The sequence below is a fragment of the Denticeps clupeoides genome, chromosome 9 (genome assembly GCF_900700375.1).
Source record: "Denticeps clupeoides chromosome 9, fDenClu1.1, whole genome shotgun sequence".
In the NCBI taxonomy this organism is placed as follows: domain Eukaryota; kingdom Metazoa; phylum Chordata; class Actinopteri; order Clupeiformes; family Denticipitidae; genus Denticeps; species Denticeps clupeoides.
Window position 1 is genome coordinate 13696870 of NC_041715.1, and position 17276 is coordinate 13714145.

Consider the following 17276-nt stretch of genomic DNA (forward strand, 5'->3'; position numbering starts at 1 on the left):
CCGGGGGGGGGGGGGGGGGGGGGGGGGGGGGGGGCTGTCCCTGTAACTACTGATTGTAAGTCGCTCTGGATAAGGGCGTCTGATAGATGCTGTAAATGTAAATGTTATACAAACCATTTGGTACTTGTCTGCATCTTGAAGAAAGAAAATGTTTCATAATCAATGAATTTTTTTTTTGTTTCATTTAGTTGTAAATCCTGAGGACACCTTTACATTGGATATTAGATTAACACCATGAGTTTTACCAAAATGTCAGTAAAGGTCGTCTCTGACCCCTGAGGTATTTCAACGTCTCTGCCCTTAAAGTGACCTTCAGTCACCATGCATCTCGCCAGCACACTCATGGTTAAACTACTTTAGGTGACCTTAGTGGAGGAGATGTTATCATATTCCTCAGTGAAATGCTGTTTATCCTGGCAGATGACCAAACTATCAGGCTAATTCACGGTGAGTTCCCAGAAAACAGATATAATAGAATCGTTTAGCGTCCTTTCCAGCAATGTGTAACTATATTTTTCACTTGAAACCCAACATTAATTACTTTCAATAATACTTGTAATGACTGATTTTGGCAGGAGCCGCTGTTGATAGAGGAAAGGTATATTTTTGCAAAGTGAAATCTGAACTATATGACAACAGAAAAAAACAATAAAAAACAACATACTTATCGTAATAAAGTTTGTGCAGATTAGTGGGATTTTGCCATCAGACTTAAAATAAAATACATGCTTTCTCTGTTTGTTTATCCAGCGATACCCATCTCTCATTTTACAGAAGAGCGATCCTGTGCAAATTCACCTTGCATGTTTATTTTCCTGCCTTGCTCCCAAATAAAAATGAATAATTGCTCTAAACTCTAGTTTTCCATTAATTCTGGCAATGGAACACCAGGTAATGAAATATTAAAATAACTTTGAAAATGTAGTTACATAATGGCTTTCGGCGAGGCTACAGAAAAGTCTCTCCCTCTCGCTCGCTGTCTCTCTCTCTCTTTTGCCATCCTCCATTGCACATGTAGAGCAGACAGGGTTCAACTGCGGTGAAGCCATCAGCAGACAGGGAAAGTGTTCTGGTGGGGTCACTTTTCTACCTCAGACATCCATTATTCATTAGTCAGTGAATTCACTCAAGTAAATAGATGAAATCAGTCATCTTTTAACAATTTGTCTTCTTTCTGTTACAATTCTTGAGTTTGCTAAGTGCGATCGGGGAGGCTGCCTTGTCAGCCAATTGGCGGCTCAGGGGTTTGGGTGGGCCTGTCTAAGCTTTTCGAGTGTTTTGAATCATCACACAACAAACACATGTCCATAGCTGTTAGTTAAATTGTCCCTTTTTCACTCTAATCTGGTGATCATCTGTTGGGTTCACAGAGTTCCCAGGTACCCGAGGGAATTGGGTCGGTATAATAAGCCTTGTGCTGAATACATGCGTGAGACTTTGAAAGATTTGAGTGTATGATGGGAGAAACCAATCCGATACAGAGTAAGATAAAGAAAGGAAAAAAAATGGTCTAGTGCAAATATAGCATTTGTTTGTGCTTTGTGGACTTGAATGGTTGCGATGGAAAAACGTGTCACCATGCGTTTAATGAAACCTGCAGCGCAGCATTCATGTCGGCGGGGTGTTGCTGGAGTTGTGTTGGCGCTTGCAAGAAGCACTGCAAGAGTCGGGCCTGTCTCCTGCAGCATGCTCAGCTCCCGAGGGCAGAGGCAATGCTCTCTGTGCCAGGGCACCTGCCGCTAAGGCAGAACTTCAGAATCCAAGCCAATAAATTGTGCATACACTGATAATTACAAGCTCACATTTAAACAATACCATACAATGACAATTTTTTTTTTAGTGCTGACATTGTTTAAATTTTACAAATTTTACTGCTAAACAAAAAAAAATCCTTGGTGCGATTTAGCTTCTGCAATTAAATACCTTACCTACCTTACCTAGCGGCATTTGATATTTTAAAAGATTTTAGAGTGACGTTATGTCAGAACTAACTGAAGTTCTCATTCCAAAGTGGAATAAGGCATTCAGAAAAGCACAAATAGTGAGAATTTTTCTAAACAACTTACTTAGTACAGGTGTTCTTATATTTTTTGGTTTTCAGTGAAATTCTCTGTGCTGAAAAGAGCACTTAATGAATAAAAAATGTACCTCATCACTTCCGAAAGGTAAAGTCAAGAGGATAGAAAAAGAAGACTAGTTATTTTTCCTTGTAGCAAGGAACAGCTTCTTAAGCTTAACAGCTTCTTGAGCTGATTAAGATGTTTATAGGCTTTTAGTTCAGAATTCTTCGAACTAAAATATATGAATGTGCAAAGTTAAGTTTTTTTTTTCTGGAATCAGATTTATCTCATAAGCATGTTTTAGTCTCCATGCTTGATTTGTACTTTTTAAGCTATTGGTCGAATGTTACCGATGGCATGCATTAGGCGCTCAATTAAAAATGTCATATGTTAAATTAACTAATGGTTTAAGTTTGTGGGTGTCCAAGCCGTGACTTGTTATGATAGATTGTGTTCCGTATTAGTTTTAATTGCCATCACTCTGAGTGAATTTGTGATTGTAGGGGCACAAGGGAGGTCAAACGTGGTTTATGTCGAATCTATGTGTGACTCACATTGTTTAATGGATGCCAGCGGCAGCCGTAAAAAAAAAAAAGTCTGGTGGGTTGCTAAAAAAAAGCATGGAGTGGAACTTTTCTTCTCCCGACTTGTGTATTTACGTTATGCTCACCTATGAAGAAAAATCAGCTCTTGTGTGCATCGAAAGACAAATCTGCAGAGATAGAAGCCCACATCCCTCCTGACAGACGGACCATTTCAAACGCCACGGAAATGTCAAACATTGTAAAACAATCTTGAGGAAAATAGTGGAAAAAAAAGGTTAGCCTTTAAAATGTCACATAGCTCGTGAGATAAAGATCAAGCCAGCAGAAAACCTCTTTTCATCAGAACGGCTCCTCCACAGTGGCAGTGTTCATTAGAAAGTGGTTGGGGAGTGGTAAAGGTCACGAAGGTTAGAAAAGGTCTGTTTTCATCAGGTGCCACCAGTAATGTAGTTCTGGAGCCAAGAGCATTAGATCAGCTATGCCTGGCACACATCCTCTTGCCTTGATAATGACACTACCCTTAAGAGCAAGAATATTCTGAGATCTGAACCCTGATAGAATTAATAACACTGAATAAGGGCATAAATAAAGTCGAACAAGTTGTTCAGAGTGAGTGAAGCCATGTGTACAACAAAACAGACATTATACTTTACTTGAAGCAATATATCCCAAAATGCCATTGTTCTATGTTATGGAATTACACTTATTGAAGTGTGTGAAGATTAGTGCTTTATTAAATGCCCTGATTGATCACACACATGTTAATGCATTAGCTTTAAAAATATCTCTTAATTACTTCATGTAGAAGTTTAAGGTCCAGCAATCTGCAGACTTTGCAACTTGGAATAAAATTCTGCATATAGAATTATGAAGGGCTTACAGTGATTTACAGGGTAATCAGCCTTATTGTGTTTCAGAGGAGAAATTTTCCTGCACCTGTAGCCAGAGATTTAAAAAGAAAAAACCTCAATAACAACACCCAAAGGCCAAAGGAGGTGTCTTGCTCTATATGCAGAATGCCAAGTCGAGTAGGGTGTCACTTTTGGCTTCTTGGGAAAACCAGGAAATCATCATCACCCTCATCAGGGGCAATGATAGAGTCAGCGCTGGCTGACATTCAACACGAAACCAGCTACAGGCAGCCAGCTTTGTAAAGACATACCATGCTGTAAATGTGCTTATCTCACCCAGTTGGTGAGCTGTGGCGATTCCATGTGCCAAAGCACGGAAAAACATAAATTCACGTAACCTGAGGAGCAGGTTTCTGCTTACCTCTCCACCAGGGATAGAATTAGGTGGGAGACATACGCTCATAAATGAGATCTACGTGGCCGTCTCCAGAAACACAGGCTCACGCGTGTATCCATTTGTGCTAAAGCCGGGTGGCTGAGGACTCCCAGGCTACAAGGCTTACCTGTCGAGCCCGAGGTCAGAAAAATCTGGAAGGGAGTTGAGAGCGAGGGAAGGAGCAAGCGCCGATGGAGGCTGGCCCTCTGCCAGGGACCTTGCCTGTGGCATCAATACATCAGGCCGCGCTGCACCGGACACACCCTCCCTGATGAATTACAGAGTGGGTGACCTCCTTGCCGATCCCCACGGCGAGCTAAAACCAGCTACATCACAAGCCTCCGTGAAAACCTTAATTTAGACTGGGTGAAAACAGGGTTATATTTAAAACACACCACGAGTAACAAAATTGGTGCGCTCATAAAGCCCAACATATGTACAGCTGAACTCCATGTATGTGATGCTTAATTCAATAACTGTTCAGGACACAAGAACGTTTTGCTCCTTTGCAGATGATAAATATGTGAGTGACCAAAAAGAGCTACTCCCTAGTAATATGCAAATAAAATATAAATAAAATATCCTAAAGTAAGACCACAGGGGTTTCATGACCATTGGATTGCTCTAAAATTCAAAGTAAACAAAGTTCTGACTTTTGCTTTGCCGATTAAGTGGTGTGGGGTCACATGCTACATCGTCTTTTACTCCCAAAAACGCATCCTGCCGTGATGAGATACACATTTAGCACGGGGACATGGCAAATGATGTGACAAAACCAGAAGTGGACCGTATTCAAGAGGATTTACTTGAGTACTGTGCTTAAGTAGAGTTTTTGACTATTTGCACTTCAGTTGAGTAGTATTTTGTTTGTGGGAAATTATCTCATTTCTCATTTGAAAGACTAATATCATACTTTTTAGTTCATTTATATTTATATAAAATTGTTACTCATTACTTTTAATTTTGAAATTGGAGTTTTTTGTGATAGGCTGTTACCCAGTAATAAACCAATCAGCAATCAATAGCAGTCCACCATGGTGCTTTGTAGTATTTTTTTAAAGCATGTAACTCAGTTTTTTAACTTAACCAAACATCTGACTGTACAGCTTTTACTTGATATCTGCACTTTCACTTAAGTAATGAATGTGAGTTTTTTTGTACCTCAGGAGCTATAAGCTGTTGCAGAATGGTAGGATCTAAAAAAAAGACAAACGAAACAAGGAATGGATTCACACATGTGCTGTGACATCTGGACAAAACGGTGTATCGCTTTTCATGTGTCCACCTCGTCCGTCTATGTTCTACGATCTAGCTTTTCAGTGATTCGACTAGATGTTTGGTGTGATAGAAAATCTATTGTAAAAAGTATTGGTGCTTGCAAAATTGGGTCTAGAATCGCTATGTAATTATTATACCATCTTTAAGAACACATGTTCAAGGGCAGCCAGGCTTTGCAAGCAAAATGCTTTGTACCACAAAGCATTTTTTTATTCTTCCTTGGCCCATGATGCATCTGTCCAGTCTGATGGAAATCAGGCCATTAAAATACCTCACACAAATAATGTTCAATTTAAATGCTTGTAAGTCCTGAAAGACATCAGATTATCTGTGTTCTAGAAACAGACATTTCAAGGTTAAATTGTTCATTAAACAAGGCGGATCCACTGTGATTTTGTCTGTGTGTTTTTCTCTCTTCCTGGACCAGACCACAGAGAGAGCAGCAGCGGTTCAGGCAGCAACATAATGGAGGTCTCATGCAGGCCTACCGGCCGCAGTGCCCCGGGTCACACTTCAATGACGGCACGGCTTCTGAAACAAAGGCACGCGTTCAAAAGCGCCCTGTCAGTCCACATCTCCTCAAAATGCGGGGGCAGGAACCTTGGCCCAGACTGAATAAAAGCCTCTCAGGTTTCATCACCTGCGCCGGCTTGGTTACAGCTCCTCTCGGGCCTCTGGCACTGAACAGCCCGAGCATCAGAAATCTTTGAGAAAAGCCGCACTCTGTCGCTGTTAACCCTGTCCTGCCTTAGCAGAGAGCACGTATAGGAGCTTGTAAATAAGGTTTCATTTGTAGGATCAGTCAAATAAATGTAAAAAAAAGAGAAACTGCACAAGCACTGTATTAAACACAATCTGATGTTACCTGGCATGAAAGAGGCATGGCACAATAGAGGCTACAAGATTGAACAGTTTTTAATTTATTAACATAAATGTATTAATTTATCAGGTAGATTACTATTGCAGTTACATGTAAACATTGAATGTAAAAATGGCATCAATATCACTGAAAAACCCAAAATAAAAGAAAAGGGGTATAGAGGAAGTTGAGTTGAATAGCCAGAGTGGCATCTTGGCCCTTGAGAAACAGGGAGAGGAAGCAAGACTCAAAAACTGTGGAGAGAACCCCCCAGCTCCCGATGGAAGAGGAAGTGAAGATAGGCCGCTCAGACCTCAAGAGAAAAATCTTTTATACATTTGACTCCCAAAAAGTTCTCACAGATCAATCAGGATTTGTCCTTTAATGTCTCTGTCTTGTCTTTCTTGTCGTGACACCTCAAGCCATTTGCTGGCTTTTGACACCTTTTGTTTGGGGGGTGTCGCAGCAGGTGGGGACCCTCACGAAAGACAAAAGCACAAAGTCCCATGAATTTCCCATCTTACATAAAATAATGCATAATTGAATTTAATGATCCTGTATTAAATAGTGATAGTTCAATATATATAGTGTGAGTACCTTACCATATGAAAAGTGAGCATGCATTAAGCAACAGAGGTCAATCAAAAATGCTTTTTACATTACTGTTGACATTCACAATGGCACTGTTGCATTTGTGCTCATCATTTTTAAATAATGTTGGATATAGCTAGTTAGTGTATCTCTGCATAAAACAAAGGGCAGTATTTTCAGATTGTTGCTTATCGCCACAGATCAGAATTCTTGAATAAAAATACTGACAGTATCTCTACTCATGCACCATGAATAAAAGACATGATGAATAAAGGAAACAGGGGAATAGAAGAGGAAGGGAGGAGACAGGGCCTTGTACTCAGTGTTGTCAGATTTTATATTTTATGAAAATTTGCTTGTTGCGAGTAGATCTTGTGGAACCCACATCTCATTGAAATCAATTAAGTAGACAGCAGTTAAAGTCTTGTGAGTTGACTTTCAGCAGTGTTGTAGGCATTTCAAATTCAAATTCAAATTTTATTTGTCACACACACAGTCATAAACGATATGATATGCAGTGAAATGCTTTTGTGACTGCTACAAACCACAGTATTGCAAATATTGCAAGTATACAATGAACCAATATGCAAATTGATAACCAAATATTACACTTTTTTAACATTAAAAAAAAGAAACATCTGTTTCTTTTTGCAGAACTGACTATGAATACTATGCACTACGTCTATTACAAAGCTTTGGAAATTGGGCCATTTATAGACTACACTGATGCATTCAAACTGAAAATGAAAAAAATTTGGTTGGTTAAAATGTAGGTCCACCGTATATGAACCTTTCTGTAAAATGACAGTTGAGGTAAGCTGAGCAGCACAGTTTACATGAACTGTTTTATCTGCTGTGAGGACAATATCATGTGATCTGAGTGGAAGGCTCTTACTCAGCCCTTAGGAGGTTGGGAGCTGCCAGAAGCTTTGTGTGCAACGATATTTTATGGTTTCCTGTATATATTCAATTGCATTTTATTTGTGCTTTAAAGGCCAATCAGTGAAGACTGGAATTACACAATCGGCTGCTAATTTATACAAATGAAATGGCCAGCTCTCCTCTTTTCATATAGAAACGATGGCTCAGAGCGGGGAAGAAGATAACAGCGTAAAATCTACTTTTATTTAGTTATTTAAATAAACACATCTCACTACTGTGTAGTAAATTAGATGACATGGTTTTCATTGTGAAATTCAAGTATATATTAAACAGCCCTTTTTTTTAAACAGCCTCCAGCTCACAGGCACCAAGATCATAGTCTGTAAAAAGCCCTGGGGTCCTCCCCTTAAGTGAGCCCTGTACTGTAATTTGAAAATTAAAAGCTGCCATTCAGTTAGGGGTCTGTCTTGATGAGAAAACATAGAAATGTCTCTGTTTCTCTAAAGCGACAACCAGTGAGAATGCCAAAATATGTTGCCTGTTTTGAAATGGTACCTGGACCTCGGAATCTTCAGCTTCATTACAAATGAGAGGAGGTCATTCAACACATCAAGAAAACTTATGGAGAATCAGACTATTCATTTTAAATCATTCTATACTCTCTGCACAATCAAAAAACTATTTTCAAACTCATTGAAAGTAAAGGGGTGAAGGGTGGTAGTAGCCTAGTGGGTAGCACACTCGCCTATGAACCAGAAGACCCAGGTTCAAATCCCACTTACTACCATTGTGTCCTTAAGCAAGGCACTTAACCCTGAGTGTCTCCAGGGGGGGACTGTCCCTGTAACTACTGATTGTAAGTCACTCTGGATAAGGGGTGTCTGATAAATGCCATATATGTAAAGTAACTGACATTGTGGAACACTATAGCACAGCACACTGCCCGGGCAGCAATGTGTGGGGACGGTCCGCTTCCTTACACGCTAGGCCACCACTGCCTCACTGGTTGGACGAAGAAGATATATTCAGGGTAAAATGCTCCAGTAATGTAAATGTTTTAAAATCATCATAACCTGTAGGAACGGGCTGAAGTGACAATTCAGTGATTTACAGGCTTATCAGGCTCAATGAGCTCAAACCCATGAAAACACCTAATGATCAAAGAAAAAGCATTGGCCAAAATTTAGGATTGGCACCACTGGAGCTTCATCATCAGGCGTGATGAAACGCCCATCCTCAAGAAACCCACAACACATTAGCATGCAGCACTGATTTGCTTCAGGCAAACCTATTAATGATTCAGCCATGCTTGCAAAGTGCTTGACTCACACACCAAAAATGTCACCTGGGACCAAAAAGCCATAAATGCTGGGTGCCACATCAGCTCTTTGTGAAAAACTGTTGATTGGAGATGCACCCCTCCAAAAGGCAAGCCTCAACCCCAGGCTGTGGGTCCGGACCCCACGTTGCTTTGATTACAGCCGTAATGGAGTTCGTCAGCCGACACGATCTGGCTCAACTCATCTGGGCTTGGACACCACAATCAAACAATGTTGTTGCCAAGCATTTGGGTTTACCCCTGACCCTGGGGACTTTTAGATTATTATTTTTTTTTATTCCTTTCTGATGACTGTTTGTGTTCATTCTGGGCTTTCCCCAGTATCATGTTGTACCCAAATGGCCGTTCCTGTTTGTGTTGTTCCTCGGTAATTGTAATCAGATGTAGGTTCTCGCTGTGACCTCACGTGTCACTTCTTAGCTCACAAACAATAGCAGTCTCGTGGTGAGGTGCCGGGCATGAGGGTCTGGGAGCACAAAGGTTACGACACGGCGGTGCTCTGCTTGGCTCAGTTGCCCTTTTCGTGGCCACCAGAGTACCACATTTTGTAAGTTTGTCTTTCAAGTCATGTTTGTTAACTCTAGAACCCACAACTGGATTCGACTCAAGTCAGATTGACACAACAATGAAATGTAATCACTATTTGTGGTTTATGGCTGCTCAATGTAGATCAGATGTGGAAAAACTGCAACTCAGACATGGTGCACACGCATTCGCAACCGCACGCACAAAAACATCTGAGCATCACGTGTCAAGATTCCTCGCCCCAGAGAACTTGCATAATTATTTGAGTTATTTTGTGCTCAGAAGCGCAACTTTGGACAATGCAAAAATTTTATGATCTTTACAAATGTTCCTTTGAACCATTATGAATGTTCTTGTGGTTGGATAATACATTTATAAAAATATGGCAGCATGTCTATGGAGGCATTCAGTGGAAAAAATTCATTTAGAACTAAGTTTTTTTAGAGCAGTTATTCTGGGTAAAATCACCCTTTGACTTTACTATCCAAATGCTACGCATAAAAAAAAGTTTTGTAGTGTCTTAAATTATTTCCTGATGTGTTTAATGAATACTGTATCAAAAGGAGATTTAAATCTGGTAAATAACTTGCATTTCTTTTCAAGAGTCTTTTCTACAAAATGTGGAAAGGCCCATTTCAGCAACAATTAGTTGTGAGTTCCAATAGCATATTGTTCATTATTGTTCATGTGAGTCTGTTGATGCATCTAGTCTAAAAAGGCCAGTCGATTCATCAAATGTGATTTCATCTACATCATTGTTTTGTCAGTGGTGATTTCATTTTGTAACTAAATCATTAATGCACTTTTGGGTTGGATTTAAGGTATAGGTATGGTAGCTACATTATAATATTTTTTATTTAATTATAGTGTACTTAATGTTATAAGAATATGTATCAGTGCCGCTAATTAGCATAGCTATTTTCTGCATTTTTTTGTCAGGACTCATTTCATTACTATTTTTGTAAAAAATTGCTAGCTTGGAATAAAAACATCTGCTTAGTGATGCTGTGTCTGATAAAGCAGGGCATTAAAATTCCTTTAATCCTATTGTCAGAGACTGTTAGCAATAAATAAAAACAATTTAAACAAGCCATGAAACAGTAAGCATTCATTAGAGTGAGTAATTATATGGCACTTTGTAACACAATGCCTTTGTTGGCCACAATTACACAGGTAGAGCAGGAGGTGAATGCCTTTGTTGCCCAACAGTGGACCGAATCGTCACTCTCCACAGCCTTTAGTGATCCTCCGTGATGTGTAATGTGTCACAACCTGCTCTCTCGACTCTTCAACGGACGGGTAATTACAGTTATTTTGTCAGCCAGCTCAGGTGAAGGGTGTGAGAAGAGTCCACATGCTGGGGACCACATGCCATACAGGGGTCATTTTGGGGACACTGCTTGTGTTCAGTTTATCTTAATTATGTCACTTTAAGCCAGATGGATTTTTTCAGGTACAAACTAAACCTGATTTTCCTCTCAGACTGACTTGGGAGTCAGGAATTATGTGGTTTATGCTGATTAATTTCATGATGGAGACATTTAACTGCCACTCATGGCTTTATCTTAAGGTGTTAGATAAGTGTTCATGTTTTTCTTTTTGCTGCAGGGTCTTTTGACATTGTTGAAGAAAAATAAAGAAATAAAGTTCTTTATTTCACTCATAAAAATACACACACGCACACAAACATACAGTACAGGCCAAAAGTTTGGACACACAAGGAGTGTTCAAACTTTTGGTATGTACTGTAATAGCTTAAATAAAAATTGGAAGAAATTTGGTATGTAAGAAATTTTACTTTGCTTTGGCATGGATTATTGCCATCATAAAACAGGTTTTACTTATTATTAATCACAACAACAACATGTGTGTTTGTGTAGCCCAAAATCACAGTATGTCTCAATTGGCTGAATAGATCCTCTCTGCCACGGGGAAAAGTCTCTGCTAAAAAAAACATGAGATAATATTATTATCATTATTATAACCAACCTTTCAGTTGATGCATTTTAAACAACATATAATGAGACAAACAATGATCAGGTGCACGCTTCCAGCTATGCATTTGAGAAATATGCCCCTACTGAGATAACATTTGAATTTTGAATTAAATAGCTCATTAACAGGAAGGGTTTCTCCGTGGCATGACTGGGCTGGTGATTTATAGCCCTGCCTTATTGAACAAGAGCAGTTTCTTGAGAGGCAGACCTGCCACCCCAAATAGAAACTATTACCCTGTACCCGTTGAGTTCTTGTGTTTCACGCTGACCCGTGAGGTGCATAACATTATCATATAAACTAAATTGTTCCTTATATCTTTTGGGTTGGTTCTAGTGACCATAACTGGGTCCCCCCTCTCCACGTTCACCTTAAGTCCTCCGCTTTGATTCTTAATGCATCTGTATAAATCTTTGAAAGCTTTAAGTGGATGGTGGGCTGCTTTCCCAAACACACTTGCTCCCCAGCTCTGTAATTTCTACTTGTATTTATGATGGTCTGCATTCACATTCATCACCTGAGGACACACTGTTGCAAACTTTGACTGTGCATTCACGAAATTTCAGAAGCATAAACCGAGCAGGACATCAGTTCAGATATGTAAACAGCATTTTTTCCAGAGCACTTCTGGAGGATATGGATTATGAGTGGCCAGAGAGCAGTCACCGAAACCTGGGTCTACAGTGCACAACACAGGTTCTGAGACAATAAAAATGCCATTAGAGTCATGTCCAGCATGCAAGTTGAATGAAACTCCGAGATTAAATTTAGTGCCTTAATCTTGTCAGTGGGACACACAGGGGTGGTCAAAGGACAGTTATAGCTTGACATGGTCATTCCATCAAACTACTTTTCTTATCCCAATATACAAGCATGGAGGGAAATTCATTTATTGACCAATGTGTGTCCAAATCTGCTATTATACTGTGGGTATTGCACTTCCAGTTGATCTATTATATCACAGACACATTTGTTACAAATTAATACCATGCTGAGCTCTGTAAGGAGACGCTGTCAGTATTGTGTCAAAATATACCCCTGCTCAGATTACATTTCTGAATTTTTTTTTTCCCTCATGAGATAATTAAATGGCTCATTAAAAGGAAGGGTTTCTCCATGGCGTGACTGGGCCGGTGATTTATAGCCCTGCCTTATTGAACAAGAGCATTTTCTCGAGAGGCAGGCACATAGCCTGCCAACCCAAATAGAAACTGTTACCCGGTACCTGTCGCGTTCTGGTGCTGCACGCTGACCCTTCTGATTATACTATCTATCAAAGTATGGAGAAGGAATTCTACTCACCGTTATACTGCGAGCCAGGTCTAGTACAAGGCCAGGTGGGGTGACTGATCCTTCCCTTCACTTCATGGAATGAGTTGGAGGATGAACCTGAAACATTCTTCATATAATATGTCCATCTTTAAATAGAATATATTAAGAGAAAATACTCACTCCCCAAAAATAGAGTTTACACATTCCTCCAAATAAACGCTGCACTCTGTGATAGTTTAGGCATGTGTATGCTCTACTGCTAAAGGGATTATCTCAAGTTTTGGGTGTGGCACTAAAGTTAGCAACTTCTGTTTTTGAACGTCTTTTTCAAGCTGGCATAGTGCTGTGAGGGATAGTGTCAAACACCACTCATGCCTAAGTGAGGTCTTTTTCAGGATGTCATCACAATTTGTCACAAACACACTTGGAATATTGCAGATCTGTGCAGACATGATGGAACCTTCACTGGGACATTTGACAGGCGGCTTCTTCAGGTCTGGGCCAGACAGTGGCCTCCTAAGTCTACAGATGTTCAATGGAGCAGTTTTATTTATTTTGGTGTCATCAGCTCCAGGAGGACGCCCTCTGACTTTTGCTCATTGAACAGCATCCATATTTCATGGCTTTGTAGTAAAGTGTTTTTTATTTGTTTTCGATAGACTGTTAAAACTCATGGACATTTGCCAACTGACCTCAAGTTAAACTTCTGGTTTTGAAATCAGCTCATGAAGTTTTTAAGGTTGAGTGAGAATCTGGGACGCACCTTTCTCATCAAATTTAGGGCAGAGCAAAGCTGTCATGGCTGGAGGCATGAACGAGTAACCTTTTATCTCGAAAGTGCACGTGTGTTGGAGAAACATCAGCTAAGCTTCCAGATGCTTTATCACTCCGATGTGCTGGAAGCCTTGTGTTGCCGGTCCAGAGCTCTTTGTGTGTGCAAGTGGGAGTGTTTGTGGAGATGCTGGCCCTCCAGTGGGATTACAGTCTCACCAGGGAAACGGCTCAGCTATGCTGTGAATGGAGATAGGCTGGTGAATACCCGAGAATTATCCAAATATCCACAAGGCTGGGATGTATTCAGAAAACTTTAAGAACACATACAAAAACAAATTTTTGAGATGTGTGAAAATGCAATTGCAATCCTTTTGGGTGAATTAGTCAGATATTAAAATATCAGAATAAATATTATTACTGACAGCATTTGATTGCCCTAGTAAGTGGTTACATCAACCTTCACACACATGGGCCGTGTGAATAAATAATGTGAAAGTGAAGTGATTGTCATTGTGATACACTGCAAATCACAGCACATGGTGGCACAACGAAATGTGTCCTCTGCTTTTAGCCATCACTCTTGGTGAGCAGTGGGCAGCCATGACAGGCGCCCAGGGAGCAGTGTGTGGGGACGGTGCTTTGCTCAGTGGCACCTCAGTGGCACCTTGGCGGCTCGGGATTCAAACCAGCAACCTAAGTAGAGGAAATTCCATGTGGAACTAAACCCAAAATACAGAATAAACCAGCCAATACACTCTAGGTTTGTGAGCAACATGAATAAAATATCAACATGAATATTAGTTCACCAACCTCAAGCTCCAACCTCTGAACTCCAATTTGATGTCAGGGCTGGTGACTCGTCACAAAAAAAATAAAAATACTCACTAACACATCTGCTTCTCAGGAACTATTGATACTCGACAGCCACTGTGCGCCTATTGGTGCCAAAATCACTCACGCACTTCCTGTTATACTATTTTGTACCCCATGCAAAGTTGTGGTGGAGCACAAACAAAAGTTGTTCACACATTGGTCAACTATTCTACCGCGAGGATTTCTCTGAGAGCTGCAGACATGAGCCACTCAAGGCAAATCATGCTGACGGAGTCTCACTTATTTCAACAGTTTCACAGTAACCTTCCCTAGCCGCTAAATTTTAGATTGCAACAATCACAAAATTTTATCGCGAAATCCTGGATAGACTGGTTATTTACGTCAGAAATGAAATAGAGTGATTGATTTTAATAGAAATTAATATTTTATTAATATTCTGATAGTTCTGCTTTTTTGTATTGTGTTATTGTTCATTTAGTGATCACAACGCCTTGTAATGTGGACCAAATACATGGCGCATTCTATGACAGTGCATCATCATCATTTTTCACCCATTTTTGATTTAGAAAGGGGAGAAAGTATGCTTTAAAATGTATTTACAGAAAGGGCACAGTAAACTTACACAATGCAAAGTCAATATTTACAGGATCCGAGCGTCTCGCTCCATCCACTCTGGCATGGAGTCGCGGCGGCGTGCGGCCAGGCCCATTTGTTTGCAGCGCGTTTTTTGTGTGCGCGAAGCCTCGCGTTTTCCCCCCTCGGAGCAAGGTCAATCACACGTTTAATGGGCCTGTTTGAGTTGTAGACGGACGCTGATTGAGACTGTAGATTGTTGCCACGGCAACGACTGTCAACAGGCGCCGCGCGGTGGAGGCGAGCCTGCGAGCTTCCTTGGCCTTGCGCATGCTAAATACATTAGCAATGTTATTATTGGCTAGAGGCGCTGGGCCCGATGACAAATCGGTGGGTAAAAAACCCTGGACATTGTGCTGAGAGCAGTCACCGGGACCCGCTTACGGGCTGTACGCCATCGGCCTCTGGGAGGCCGGTGTAGATGTTTCGGTGTTATTTCTGTCACATGGCCTCTTATCTGATCGATTTCCATCACCTCGGCTTATGCGCTCAGTACGACACAGTACGCATGTGAACCGATTCAAAGGAAAGCAAGTAAAATATATCTTCCGTAATGCTAATGCTCATCGCTAAAACACAGCCTCACTTTGAACCGAAGTGATACGCACTTTTCATCTGTGCTGCTGCAGATGTACGTTGTTTCTTTTTGTGGTGGGTGGCTTGCTCCTCAACCACAGGAGGCTGGAGTCTTTTCCAACATCACGCAGTAGACATGCACGGCAGAACGAGATGGTACAAGCATAGCCTGTGGGAGGCTGGCTGTTAACCCTTCCGTCGCATGTTCGTGCGCCCGCCCGCCCGCCCGACCTCCCTCCGTCTCTGTAATTGTGGCTGGTGCAAGTGATGGCGGAGGCCTGGCTGTAGAAGCAGCGTCTGCGGGGCAGGGAGGAGGAGGAGGATGAGGAGGAGGAGGTGCGCGGCTCAGCGGGTTGAAGGGAAGAGCTGGGCTCCTCTAGGGCCAGCGCTTCCATTTGAACTCGCGCAGCTTGCAATTACGCAGCATCTTTCTTCTTTCTTCTTGTGGGTGGTGAGAAAGGAAGCTCTGCAGTCTAATTATCGAGTGATGGCCCTGGGCAGCACCATGCAGCTCTCTCTTCAGAGGGAGAAGTGTAGTAGAATACGGTAGCGCCTCCCCTGCAGTTTCTGTCTGGCTCGGGCAGTTGTTTCGCTGCTTGAGAGCATGTCCCCCATGTCGTGAGTGAAATTATAATAAGCATTAAAAAGATCAAGGACAAAAGCGCTGCGCAAACCAACAATGCGGAGAAGGTACTCCTGCATCCGCCCCATCCCTTCCACTGCTTCCTGTCTGTAGAATCCCTAACAATCACAGGCATCCGGTTACTGAGTCACCCAATCCCTCACAGATCATCGGAGCCATATGAATCAGCACTCCATACAACACGATGGTTAATATTACCAGTCAGCCAGAGAGAGCCATCTCTCTCTCTCTCTCTTTTCTGTCCCTCTGTCCTCATTTCAGCTCAAGGCAAAATCTCATTATTGGAGCATTACTTGACTGATACTAGCTGTCATATATGATCTCCGTGTATGAAACAGACATTTACTAGGTGCCACTTCACAGTGAAACCAATAGCAAAAAGGACATTGAAATGGAAAAGGTTTCAGAATAGCAAGTGAAAATCTCTGACTTGTTGAACCAGAATGTGGAAATAAAAAAGTGAAAGTGAAGTGATACACTGCACATAACAAAATGTGTCCTCTGTATTTAACCATCACCCTGAGTGAGCAGTGGGCAGCCATGACAGGCCCCCGGGGAGCAGTGTGTAGGGATGGAACTTTGCTCAGTGGCACCTTGGCGAATCGGGATTCAAACCAACAACCTTCTGTTTACGGGGCAGCTTCCTTAACCACTAGGCCACCACTGCCCCATTCAGAGGAGAGTGTGAACGCTGTCCCCCACTACCAGAAATGATGCAGTCGAGATTCCCACATTTAGGGAGTGCAATGGCTGAGCCTCGCCTTCTTGATCACGGTATCTCCCCTGCCAGGTAAGTATATAAGCACGTATTCTTTGACTTTTGTAGATACATCAATATATTATATTTTGACAGGTAAATACAATTTACATGTTACCTGTACAATATTCTGTGCAAGATACCTGTACAAGCCCTTCTGATGTGTAATTGTTGTTAGGCTGTGACTTAACACTGAGCACCATTTATCTCACATTTTGTAATGGCTATGACTAATAAACATTACAATTTGATCATACAAATCAGTTGTTGGCATTGGTACTGCTGAGCAAAAAAAAAATGCAACGTGGACGGCTGATAGAGCGAGCTGCATGGGATGCAGTCGTGGTGATCGGCACTGCTTTGAGCCAATGAAATTGTACAGAAAGATGGAAGTGCTTTTATTATTTCCCCCAGCCATTGTCCATG

General features: G+C 41.3%; 1 pseudogene; it reads right to left on the reverse strand.

Annotated features, from left to right (window-relative positions):
- Positions 1-16766: 16766 nt before the first annotated feature.
- On the reverse strand, positions 16767-16891 carry LOC114797528 (uncharacterized; annotated as a pseudogene).
- Between the last annotated feature and the right edge of the window lie 385 nt (positions 16892-17276).